Raw genomic sequence first — 14,004 nt, forward strand, 5'->3', positions numbered from 1 at the left:
CTAGGTTAGAGAACAATGAGTGTGTGTGTGTGTGTGTGTGTGTGTGTGTGTTTGTATGTAACTGTACATGTGTATGTAAGTATGTGTTCATATGCATGGGTATCTGCAGTATGTGGAGGACACCATAGTACAGGGATGAGAAAAATGAGAAATTTTTCCTTTCTTAACATTATGTTCTTAGTGAAATAGAATAATACATTGCCACTTCATTTCCTTTGTCCAGTCACTGTCACTCTTCTTGAGATAAAAATTTCAAATTAAGAGACTTTTAATTTTTTATTTTTGTTAAATATTGATGAATAGATGCCATGTAAACACAAATTACTTGGTCCAAAAATGAATTAATTAATTTTGTGTAAATTCCTCTTCATTACATATCAAATTAAAGTGAATCATCATTTAAATACATGTCTATATCCACTGTAATGATTTAGTATGCAACAAAACCTTACTGCATAAGTTAGCATGGAAAAGCTATATTAGATGTTAATATATAAAATTAGGCCTAATGCATATCTATTATCCAATTCAACAACAAGCATGGCTATAAAGAAGGAAACCAGCTTTAAGGGTATAATAATGTTAGATCACAATGTTTGGTCCATGAGAACTGAAGTGTGGGCCAAATTTTAAAACTCTGCTTTGTAGTTTATTTTCTGCTTCTACTCATGGTACAAAATACATATTTTGATCTAAAATTAGAGACTAAAAATGTCAGGGTAGTCTTGTTGGAAAGTATGTTCTAATGATAAAGCACATCTAATGAGTTTTTTCAATTTTTAAAATGCACATTCCTGAACATTTGAAAAGAAGTTCTCTCAGGTCTTAACAAAATAATGAAGCATTTGGAGCAAAGATGCAAAGAAGCAGCCCTGCACTGGAGGCCAAGATACAGAACACCTCCACTGCCACCATAGATTTGCCCTTGGTGCTATGGTATACAGGGAGGAATGTAACCCAGACACTACAGAACACCAGCATACTGAATGTCAGGTACTTAGCTTCATTGAATGTGTCAGGCAGATTTCTGGCCAAGAAAGCTACAGTGAAACTTCCCATGGCAATGGAACCCAAGTATCCCAGAACACAATAGAAGGCAATAATTGACCCTTTGTTACAGACAATCAAAATGTGTTCTTTTTCAACTTGTATGTCAACATCAACAAATGGTGGGGAAGTTCCCAGCCAGATCCCACACAGAATCAGTTGAATCACAGTGCAAATTGGAATAATGAAGTTAGGTGCCCCTGACACCAGCAGCCACCTCATCCTTCTACTTGGAGTAGTAACCTTGAAGGCCAGTACTACTGTAATTGTCTTGGCCAAGACAGTAGAAGCAGCCACAGTGAACACCACAGCAAATATGGTCTGCTGCATGAAGCATGTGGCCATATTGGGTTGGCCGATGAAGAGCAAGGAACAGAGAAAGCAAAAGATGAGGAGATGAGTAGAACATAACTCAGAGCTCGGTTGTTGGCCTTGACTGTGGAGTGTCCTTGTGTTTCAAAAAGACGCCCAGTACAAAAGCTGTGAGAATAGAAAAACACAGAGCCAAGCAGGCTAGAGACATTCCCAAGAGGTCTTCATAACCCAGGAATGCCACTACTTTTTTTGAGACAGTGATTTCCTTCAGGGTTGGCATAGTGATCATCAGGGCACTTCACACACTGATCCATGTCTGGTATAAGAATAAATATATTATCAGTTTAATATTTCTTAGTATTTTATAGGACATATTACATACATTAATGCTTTAAAAATTCTTCTGAAATTAGCCTTATTTTTTAAGTTGACAGAAAGTTAACATTTTTATTTAAGAATTATTATTAATAACAATATCTAATTTTTAAGGCACAATTTTGAAAATCTGTCATTTATGTTAATCATTTACAGTCAAGACACTTTACTTGTTTGCCAGAATTAATTAGCACACGACCGAATATTGTTTATACAATTAAACACCTTATTGAGTACAATAGAAACGCATATTTATTCTTAATAATTCAATATATTATAAAGTACAAAATCATAAAATCAGGTTTTTCCATATATATTTTTGTCTGTACTACTGTACTACAAGGTATATATATATTAGTACTGCAAGGCAATTACTACATATCAATGGCCATTTGTACCTGCTTTTCTAATGAAACACAAACAACCCCATATATTGCTTAAAAGGCCACATGTTTAATGTTTGGGAAAGGAGAAGATTCATGAACTATTTACCACCTAAAATCTCGACATGATAAGTCTATCACATTTATTAGTAAGTTTGTATGTATTTGCTAATAAACAGAATCTATCATTTTACTAATTTCTGTAAGATTGGACCATCAATAGAAAAATATTTATTGAGAAAACATCATGGAAATACTATCCATATTTTTAAATTAAAAATTTTATTCATTTATTTTACTTCCAGACCACAGTTTCCTTTCCTTTCTCTATTCCCCTTTCCCTCCCACAGCTCCCCTCTCCCCCCCACAATCCATGTCTCCTCTGTTTATTTTCAGAAAGGTGCATGACTTCCATGGGTACTAAGGAAGCCTGGCATATCAAGATGAGGTTGGACTAGGCTTGGCCCCTAAGGACATAGATTAGGCACACAATAAGGGATAGAAGGAAGAGCTCCCTTCCACCTATATCATGGAATTTCTAACATCATATTCTTCTTTGCATTCAATTGAATGGATCAACAAAGCAAACTTGAAAGTAATAATATTATTCTTATTATGAGTCTTTCCATTCAAGACTCTAAATATATGAATTACTTTTGTTCTCTCATAAATTAATATGTGATGTTATCCAAACAATTGGACAAAAACTTTCATAATTTATTTTTCTAATCTCAGGACACGGGTTGTGATGCTCAAGGCAGAATTGCTGCTCATTTGATTACATGATAAAATTTATTTCTTGAATTCCCAGTAGGTGTCATTGAGACAACAGAAATTAACTAATCTAATGAATCTGTTAGTATGTTGTACATTTACCTGACATATTGGAAATCTCATTTTCTGGGCAAGGGATACAATCAAAACAGCACACAGCCTTTCCCTGCTGAGGGGATTTTCTGAATCCTGGACTGCAAGGCACACTGCATATTGAGGCTGGAATCTGAGGAAAATAACAAATGGAATATAATAAAAAATTCTGATCTCTTTGGGAATAGTGATAGAAATTTAGAACATGGTACTATTGAAAAACACCCTTTTACAAATATGCAAATAAATTAAAAAGTAACATTTATTTCAAATTGTGATTATATATTATTGATGTATTATCATTTATATAATGATAAACTTATATGTATATGTGTGTATTTATATTTATCTACCTATCATATAAATAGATACATAGACATCTAAATATGTATCTATGATGTTGGAAGACATTGCTGTCTGGTTAATATCAAAGGCTTTCATGGCCTGGCAGCTTATCACAATAGCTCCATAGTATGGGGCTCCCTTCTTCTAGAAGAATTTCTTGCCCCTACCTCTCCCCTATTTGGAGAATGTACCTGAGGCTGTAGGACTACAAAGCTGTCTCTAAACCAGAAGCCTGTCTTTAAAACAGATGCTGATTCATCTTTGGCTTGAACTTTGTCACAAATTCCTTCTAGATTTTTGCTAGGACCCTACTGCCACAGAATAATCCTTGTGATCACAATGTACCTCTTAACGCAAATTATTGTTTGTCCCCAGGCCCCCCCAATATTATATATTCCCTATACTCGGATTTAAGTTGAGCTGATTCATCCTGAAGAGCTGCCTGTCTTCGTGCTCAAGGGCCATGTGCAAAGTTCTGTCAGAGCTACTGACTTTGCCTTCTCAACCTTGTGGCAAAGAAGCCAGGAGCAAAAGTGGACCCCTCACAAATTATGAATATTCATACTACTGAAATAAAATATATCCTGAAAGAAAAATCTAGAAATGTGAGAAATAAGTATGTGAATATATTTGAAAATACTTTATTTCAGGCGGGTGCTGAAGGCAACTTTGAGATTTTGGTTACTTATGTTGCTTGTAGAGTTGTACATGTAAGACCAACAAACCTGACTAAAATCTATGTTCCACTTTATCATCTCTTCAGACATATACAATTGTTGACCATGTGGCAAATGTTTGGAAAACTTTCCTATTTTCATCTTAAGTCCAAGATTAGGCAAAAACTCAATGCTGTAGTGAATGTCATACTCCACATCCTGGTTTTCTTTCTGATTCATGTTCACTTGGTCTCCAACAGGGTTTATAAATTGTATGTTCTTCAGGAAATGGACCATCTGAAACATTTATTATTTTAGGTTCTAGTATGCCTACACATTAGAACAAATAATTTGAAGTGTAGATTACCTCTAATTTTCATTAATATGTCTAGAAATGTGACTTAATACCAAGTACTCATATAGTAGATGGAAAAACCAACATAAGGATAACAACAGCATTATGATTTGGAAATAGTAGCTTGTCATTGATGTTAATTATCTAACACATGCCCCCATGAATGATATTCCTGGAGAGTAGATAGATATTACCCATAATGTTTCTTCTAAGTGATACCTGATAATTAGCTTAGGAACTGAGGTTTTTATTATGACAATACAAATGTGGAAGAATTTCTGTTATTTAGGATCTACTTAATTGCTGACCAACATTTTAATCACATACAAGGACATTCAGCTCCTTGTTGGCTTTCAAGTTTTCATGAGAAAGAAATACATTTTTATTTCAAATATTAAAAACATGCACATCTAAAAGAAGTATTATGGGAAACATTCTTGGCATAGATCAGAAATATCTATCTGTGTGTCAGTGTTGGCTGGATTAATGCCTATAAACAATTAATTTCCCATTATACTCTATGTAAGAATACACAAATTGTTGTATATGATAGAAGTGATCCTGAAATTCTTAGGTAGAACCAACATCTCCCATTATGAAATTATATTTACAACACCACATTACATTCATTAGAATACATATTACCTGCCAAGAGTCAAACTCCAGTTTTTCCCCAGAATACTTTGACAATGTATCTACTTCTTGTAGCAGCATCTTATGGAGTGCATGGGCCACAGCATGCACAGTATTATATACAACATAACCTGTACCACTAACAGATGTTTCAAAATGGTGCTGTAATAACCACTGCATTCGTTTTTCTATTGAGCAATTCTTAAGGTTCATAGAATTAAATGAAGTCAGAGAACAATTGAAATAAATCCACCATAATTCGGCAAGAGAAATTGATTTACTATACTTGGAAGGATCTACTGTCTCAATAAATTTTTTAAAACCAGATAATTCTGAAGAGTGAAGTAAAAATATAAAAGTCCCATAGAAGGAATCAAGAAGGAGTCTCTCATTATGTTCGATCATATCCCACTGTGAAGTAGTGACCCAGATCCTCTGAAGGTATGCTAGTCTGTAGAATCTAAGGTTAAGCTGCAGATGAGAGTCTTTGTCTCCATAAATGATAACAACTTTGGCTGATGAGGTTATGATCTCATTATAATAAATATTTACATTTTTCTGGAATAATATTTTATCTTCCATAATAATATGCACAAAGGCTAAGCACACACTGTTTCTTTGCATCTCTCTTCTCAATTCTGAGAGAAATTCAAGTCCTAGGTCATCATCTGAAATGATTGCTCCAACCCAGTTCCATCTGAAATATAGCACCAAAGACACCATGGACAAAGGCAGAGATGTGTCCTTAGGAGCCATCTGGTAGAGATGTGGAAACTGTTCATGGTTGCTCAGGAGAGGATGAAATGGTCCGTAGTAAAGCTGAATGTCATACAACAGACAATTAATTGAAGAAGGTGGAATACATAATGATTGGTCTAAAACTAATTATGCTCATCATAAGCTGGAAATATTAGGGCATATGAATTTATATCTCATTATTAAATTTTATGTAATTTCTTGAGAATATTTTAAAAAGTAAAGATGAGCTAAGTCTGCTACTGAAATATTTCAAACTTCTTCTTGTTCTTGGGTCTAATTGTGGTAAATTACTGGTATGTGTCAATGCTTTCTGAATATATATATTTGGAATTTTAAGCATTAAGATACACACGAACATACTTTTTTCTTTAAACAGCCTTTGCATCTGAAAATCAGGATGAAAGGAGTCATTGTTTCATTAAAACTAACTCATCCATGCTTACCTCTGGTCTATTGGTGATGTACAGCAGTGGTCCAAGCATAGCAGATGATAACCATATTGGACCTGTAAGTACGATTAAATATCTTCTCTGATTTATACAGTAGTAGTTAGGAAGAAATTCACCTATTTTTGTGGATAAACTATTCATTCTCCAATCATCTAAGAGGTTACATTCAACTTTAACTAACAGAGAAATATTGGGTAAAATGTGAGGATCTTTGTTGATATTTTCAAGAGCAAAATAAAGAGACAAAATCAAGTGGATATTTTTATATGTCAACCTAAAAAGAGAGCAAACAGATCATTAGAGATGGGGCTCAAAACATGATAATATTGAATTAAAATAATAGTTTTATGTATTTAATGCTTGTTTTTTCAGTTAGTATGATGACACATGCCCTATTATTGTGCTCTATGAGAATTTAAGATTTCAGGAATTTCGGAAGGATTCTTCAATTTTTAGGAGGTGTATATCACTCATGTGGGATACTTTGATTTGAACTTTTTTACAATTTTATTCCTTTGTGTATGATCACAGTGAGAAATGGTACCAAAAGACATTTTATCTATTCATTCCTCTATTGTAGAATTATAGTAAGTAACATAAATGGAAACTAGGTGGATATTATCTTCTACCCAGATTGTTACAATAAAGCAACCATTGACAAGGCTCTGAATTAGTTATGATTATAAGGAATGGGTAACAAATTATATCCATATGTATCACAATCTCTGAGAATATTTAAATTTATAAGCAATATAGACACCTTATTTATTTTTACTTGTTCTCTTTACTTTGTGCACATTTGACCTTTTCCATTCCATTTGATGCTCTATAATCTTCAGTGATATGTTATTGTTTATAACAATGATCATTTATATGAAGAATATAACCTCTTTACATGGGCCCTTGCCGGAGGATGTCTTTTGTATACTGTGAATATGTGTTGCTCTTACTGGTTGATAAATAAAGCTGTTTGGCCTATGGGAAGTCAGGTTATAGCTAGGTTGAAAATTGAAGAGACACCAGAAGAGGAATGGCAGAGTGGAAAAGTAGCCATCCTGCTGTTCAGAGAGCAGCATGTAATGGCACAAATGTAAAGCCTTGGAACACATGGTGACATATAGATTAATAGAAATGGGCTGAGTTTGCTATAAAAGCTAGCTAGCAAGAAAATTGAGTCATAGGTTATGGCCATACACAGTTCATAATTAATATAAGCCTCTGTATGTTTATTTGGGTCTGAGCAGCTGTGGAACAATGCAAGAAACAGGAAAACTGCTAGATACAGGCCCTCAGGTTGATGATGAGCAATTTAATTTATACTTGTTTATCTGAAAATGCAAGTCTTGTTTCTAGATTCCTGTTGCTTTGTGCTAATTAGCAAATATTCTCCTTCTCTGATATCTTAACTTTTAATCTCCATGCAAATCCTCTAATATCAATAGTGGAGAGGGTGAGTGAACTGGCTTACATCAGTAATCATATTGGTGAATACCCGAACTGTCAGCATAGAGCCTTTATCTAATAACTGATGGAAGAAGATGCAGAGATCCACAACCAAGTACCGGGCTGAGTTCCAAGAGTCTAGTTGAAGACAGAGAAAAGAGGGATTCCTAGAGCAAGGGCCATCAAAATCATGATGGGGAAATGTACAGAGACTACTAGTGGGAACTCATGAACTGTGGATCAATAGCTGTGGATCCTCTGTGGAACTGGACTAGGCCCTCTGCCTAGGTGAGGCTGTTATGTAACTTGACCTGCTTGAGGAGGCCCCTGGTTGTAGGATCAACATCTGTCCCACATCCTCATGTGGGTTTTGGAACCCAGTACCTCTGGTTGGAGACCTTACACAATCTTGCTCTAGGGGGTGGGTCTTAGAACTGCCTCTACTGAATATACCAGGCTCTGCTGACTCTGCATGGAAGACCTTGCCTTGGAGGAGGTGGGAATGGGGGTTTGAAAGGTGGGGGGCAGGAGAAGGGAGGGGAGGAGATCTGTGGTTAGTCTGTAAAAAGAATAGAGAATTTCTTAATAAGAAAAAAATATATAAATTTGTTAATAATTTGTCTCATTGTCTGTTTTCCTTTGATTGTTCCAGCTTTTGTTTCCTCTTGTGTATATTCTATTGCTTTAGGACCATGTTCCATATCTGAGTGCACTAGCCTATTCTGTTGCTCTACAGCTAGTAATCAATTGAACGAATGATATATTTGCCCTAGAATTTGTGGTTCTAATATTTGAATAATTTTACTCTGAAGTTTTTCTATTCTTCTATTTCTTAAACTTTTCTGTTGGATTCTGAAATAACCAAGCCTGAAATGTTTTTTTAGTACTCTTCCACTTTGGATGGGTTTTGTTTATGTATGGTATTTCTAGATTTAAATTTGGATTCTCTAGTTCAAACAATGAAGTTAATATTGTATGATATTAATATCTAAAATTACTAAAATTCATTTTTCCAAATAAAGTTTCAGAATTTATAATTGTTCTTCTTATGGATTCAAGCCATGAATTTCCATGAACTCTTACTATTCATTTGTTTTTTGATTAAAGGTTTCTATCTCATATCTTTGACCAATTAGTGATTTACATATTTTATAAAATAATTTTTCCAAGTAACATCATCAATATTTCCACATTTCCAGATATGATCGATCACTTGTTACTCATCAGTGCTGGATTTTCATTTTAATCTGTGGACAATCTGGAGTATATCTGAATATTATTTCCCCTTCAATTTACCACATTGCCTTCTGTTCCAAAGTGTGAATGTAAGAAGGTATTGTGAAAATTGAAAAATATTTTTTCAAGACCAAAATTTTGTTGCTGCCATTTGTTTATAAGCCAAAAAGATTCCTTTAATGTCAGGATTTCTATTTGTTATTGCTACTGAGGTAATCCACATTTCTTATTTAGTTCCATTCCACTGTGTTTTTGTATGTATCTCTTGCTTTATTCAAAGCCATGAATTTGTGGATTTATGTAAATCCTTTATACATATATAACAGAAATAATTTAGACACAAATCTCATTCACCACAGAAAAATATCCAAGTATAGATAAATATAGGCCATTTAAATTCTTGAAAAATAACATTCACTTTTCTTTAAGAGCATGACCCATAGTGCATCATTCATTGCCTAGTGGAAGGACTCATCTGCAAAATTAATCAGAAGCACAAAATATACTTGGTGGCTTAATAAAAGAGTAGAGAACGAAAGGAACAAATATCATCAAATTACATTATACTCAACACTTAACCAACTCATCAAAATAGTACCTAAAGCAATCAGTTTCAAATCATGACAGCTTTATAGGAGTTCACAATTTTGGAGATTTAATTTTAGGTGAATGCAGTTTAATTGATATTCTTGGCAGCACTATGCATCTAAGTTGGAGAGAGTGAAGGCCAAAACATTTATATCATTTCTTGAATAAACAAGAGAAAATAGTAGAAAATGAATTAGGATTCTACAATTCAATTAGAATATCTTATCCCCATATCAAGTGTGCCACATATAAACATTGTTCAAAAATTTTAGCGACGGGTCAAAACAAATCTATAATAATTCTTAATATATAAAGAAATAAAATGCAGTCTCCCAGCTGCAATTTGACCAAGAGAGCCTTCATCCAGTAATAGATAGAAGCAGATGCAGAGAGATCCACAACCAGGCATCAGGCTGAGCTCCAGGAACCCAGTTAAACAGAGTAAAGAGGGATTATATGAAGAAGGGGTGTCGAGATCATGATGAGGAAATCTAGAGACAACTGAACCAAGCCCAAAGAAATCATAAATTTGGACAGCTGTGGAACCTGCATGGAACCAGCCTGGACCCTATGAATATCAGAGACAGTTGTGTAGCTGGGTCTGTTTGAAGGGCTCCTGGCAGTGTGTCAGGGACTATCCCTGGCAAATGAGCTGGATTTCTGGATCCCATTACCTATGGCCAGACACTTGATACAGCAGGGAGAGGTTTGGTCCTGCCTCAAATGAATGTACAGGGCTCAGTTGCACCCCTCCATGGGAAAACTTACCCTGTTTATTAGAGAGGATAAAGAATAGTGGAGGAAAGATGGTGGTGGGGGAAGGAGAGAGAATGTGAGGACATTTTAGTGGGGGATCTGTGGTTGGTATGTAAAATGATTAACAAAATAAGAAAAAAGAAATGAAATATATACAATATACTACCCTTTCTGTCATCAATCAATCCAATCACAAATTCTAATGAGTAAATGAAGCCACACTGAAAAAAGTCTCTGATTAGTCACAGAAATTCTGATTATATGTGTCATCAAAGGAGTTGTAATATGGGAAATCTGATTTATTATATTATACACAAAAATGGTGATTCAACTCTGAAATAACCTAGGCAGACTTGTCAATCAATATTCATTTTTAGTTATTGTATTTTGAAAACTGTGGATGCCAAATTTTGGTCTGGTATAATGATGCAACTCTTCAAGTTTAAAATGAACTCATATCAAACATTTTATTTTAACACTATAATTTGTCACAATATCAATTACTATTGTTCTACAAGGCCCATGGAAAGAAGCAATGACTAGGGTTGTCACATATTGACATATGAAACAGTCAAACATGTTTGCTATATATAATAATCACATGAACATTTCTTCTTGGATCCAATACAAATCAAATTCAGATGATATTTACCCAATTTGTAAGCTGTCTTTGAAATGAAAGATGCAAAATAAAACAGAGAGAATGTTGAAGAGTGTTTCATGCAGGTTTAGATTATAAAATTCAGGGATAAACACACTAATTTCGAAGATGATTTAGCAAATTATAAAAGCTAAGAGTTGGAAGATGCTTATGAACCACAATGGGTGAAAAAAAAGTAAGATACAGAGTTCTCTGACAACAATATAAAATATAATAAAAATATTACTAATAATTATTTAGGTAGAATTCCTATTCACAACACAAAAAATTTTAAATGAGATAAACATTTGAAATATTTATGAATATATATGGTTTTGTATATATGTGTATAAATGTATATATATATATATATAACATAAATTACCTGTATTATACTTGTGTTTTAAAAAGGCATAGTTTATTCCCTTCACTATAAAATTAGAACTCAATTCAACATGACAAAGGAACATGTAGGTACCTTTTCTCAAATTTTTTATTTCTACAACGTCATGTTCTTTATCAACTATTATATTCTTTTTCATGATAGACCCATCCCACTACTAGTAAAAAATGATGATAATACCTATATGCTGTGTTAGCACAACGTATGAACAGACATAAGACATGTGAAGACACATTCTTCTATGATATTTTATGTAATAAATATATACTACAAAGAGTATCAGATAATTCAATGCCTTTTTTAAATGAATGTTTATTTACACACAGAAAATCATGGATATGATCAGTACCATCTAGCAACTTTCTTATTTCTGTTGTTTTTATGCTTACATAATCCTTTTCTTGCCTTAACAAACATTCCAGTAATCTTATCTAGAGAGATCACATCACTGAGGAGTGTTTAGCCATAAACTGATGAAATTTAAGAAAAAATAAATGGGAAATTGCAAGTTCTCTCATCTCTACTTCTCCAAAGACAGTTTTTCTCCAACTTCAAGAACTCTAGTGACTGGTAAAGACATAACAAAACTGTGCCTAACTTGAGTAAAGATTTTCTCATTTAAGCTCTACTAAACCTTCTCTTAGTGAATTTTTTAATTTGTTTGGTATTTTGTGCTCTGAGTCAAGACTCTCATGCTCCCTTTCACTATGAAAATTGCATTGTCAATGTAAAAATATGTGATGTCACTTAAAGTCACTCTTCATTGTCCTTCATAGCTGCGTTTTTATTTTACACCGAGACTAGTTTTAATGTTGTTTTTCATTATTTCCTTGAAAATTTCTCTCTTCTGCTCCATAATACCAAACATCATCCTCTGCTATGAATTGCATTCATCCTATGTTATTAATAAATGAACTTTTGTCTCATATTAAAACTTCATTATGGTATCTCTCACAGTGAGTACAATGCCCATCTTGTACATGTGTATTACCATTATCTTTAGAATGTTAACTGTGACAATTTGCTTAGCATGCTGCAGGAGACATTGCTACAATTATCCAAATCAAATATCAAATCCAGTACACATCAACAATCCAGTTAAATTATGGTCAAATCTAAAAATCTACAGAATGCTGTAATATTCCCACAACATATGAACACACTCTCTATAATTGGGCAAAAGGAAAAGAGAAACAAATGTGGAATAAGTGTCATAGATTCAAGTTATGGAGCAGAAAATCAAGACATGAAAATAAAATAAATAGTAAGATTAGTGACCACATTTTTTATTTAATTGATTATTTTCAAACTGTGGCATGTGCTACAGCAACACTTTCATTCTAGCACTTGACAAGGCTAAAATAAAGTCAATATTTACAGTGACATACTACAGTTGAGATTTTCTTTGGGCTGCCACCAGAAACAAATGACAGGGAGACAAATTAATTATAAATGCTCAGCCTTAACTTGGCATTTTTCTACCTAGCTCTTATAACTTTAACACATTTCTGTTAATTTACTTTCTGTCTTGTGGCTTTATAACCATATTTTTGTAGTGCCTACCTTGCTTGCACTGCATCTCCTCGCATCTCTTCCTTCTTCTTTCCAGCATCCTGCATACCCCCAAATCCTGCCTAGACATATTGGAATTTCTGCTTTTTATTAAACCAGAGTGACATGTCTTCACAACATACCCTCTTTAACAAATACACAAACTGTCTCCTGAAATTGTATAGATGGCTGTTATACATGAACATCATAGAACTTAAAAGAAAAAAACACTACTGACATTGGCATTAAAAAGAAATCTGGCTGTACATGTTCTCAACTGAAACAAAATTTAATTCAAAGAATAAAATTACCATAGTGAATGATCTTTATTTTTTATGCTTGATTTCAGCCACAGGAGTCATACAGCACAGCAATTTTGAAATGATGACATAAACAACATTTGAATAAAAATGCAGTATTCTTTTAAGAAATGTACCCATGAAGAATTTAAGAAATACCAAATTAGGCATTCCATCAAGATGGAAAAACACTAGTTTAACATCTATAGAAAAATTTGTTCAGCCTCAAAGAAATGGACTCCTTTCAGTGCCTTGAATTAAGATTCTTGGAAATATCACTTGGCAACATACAGTAGGAATTGCCAATATAATGGAAATCTCCCTAATAGAAATATAGACAGGGTATATCATTCAGCTTTTAGCCTGAAAATCTGACTCTAAAAAGATGAATCAGATAACCATTAAATCACCTGAAATAGAGTAATAATAAGCATAAAAATAAATTTTTTGTCATGTACTAGATAGGAAGGTAGGGCAAAACAGACAGAAAACATGGAGAATGCCATTTTGACCAAACTTGTGCCTTCTAAGGATTTACATTGATGATCATTCAAAAACAAACAAATGAAAAGTACTTACTTCTTATCTAGATTCCTGGTCAAATATTCGTTCTTGATGTGACCATGCTTTGTGTAAATAGAAAAAAAGCAATCAGTTTCTTTATCTTCATCCCAGGTATGTGGATGTTTGAATCTCAGAAAGCACCTGGGACCCATCAAACTGCAGAAAAGGAAGGAAAGCCTGACGACCAAGAAGAAAAATGTCAAATAGAACATCTTTCTAATGTCACCAAGATAGGAGCCAAGGCAAAGTGTAATAAGCAGAGATTCACAGAAAACCACGTTTCAGATGTGCCTGTACACATATGTGTCTCTTTTTCTGCTCTAGTAGTTAGAAGTGTAGT

At 33.8% G+C, this 14,004-nt stretch overlaps 1 pseudogene; it reads right to left on the reverse strand.

The window, feature by feature from the left end:
* Positions 1-772: 772 nt before the first annotated feature.
* LOC114687740 lies at positions 773-13,879 on the reverse strand (annotated as a pseudogene).
* Positions 13,880-14,004: the final 125 nt, after the last annotated feature.

Source organism: Peromyscus leucopus, chromosome 1, assembly GCF_004664715.2.
Source record: "Peromyscus leucopus breed LL Stock chromosome 1, UCI_PerLeu_2.1, whole genome shotgun sequence".
Lineage (NCBI taxonomy): Eukaryota > Metazoa > Chordata > Mammalia > Rodentia > Cricetidae > Peromyscus > Peromyscus leucopus.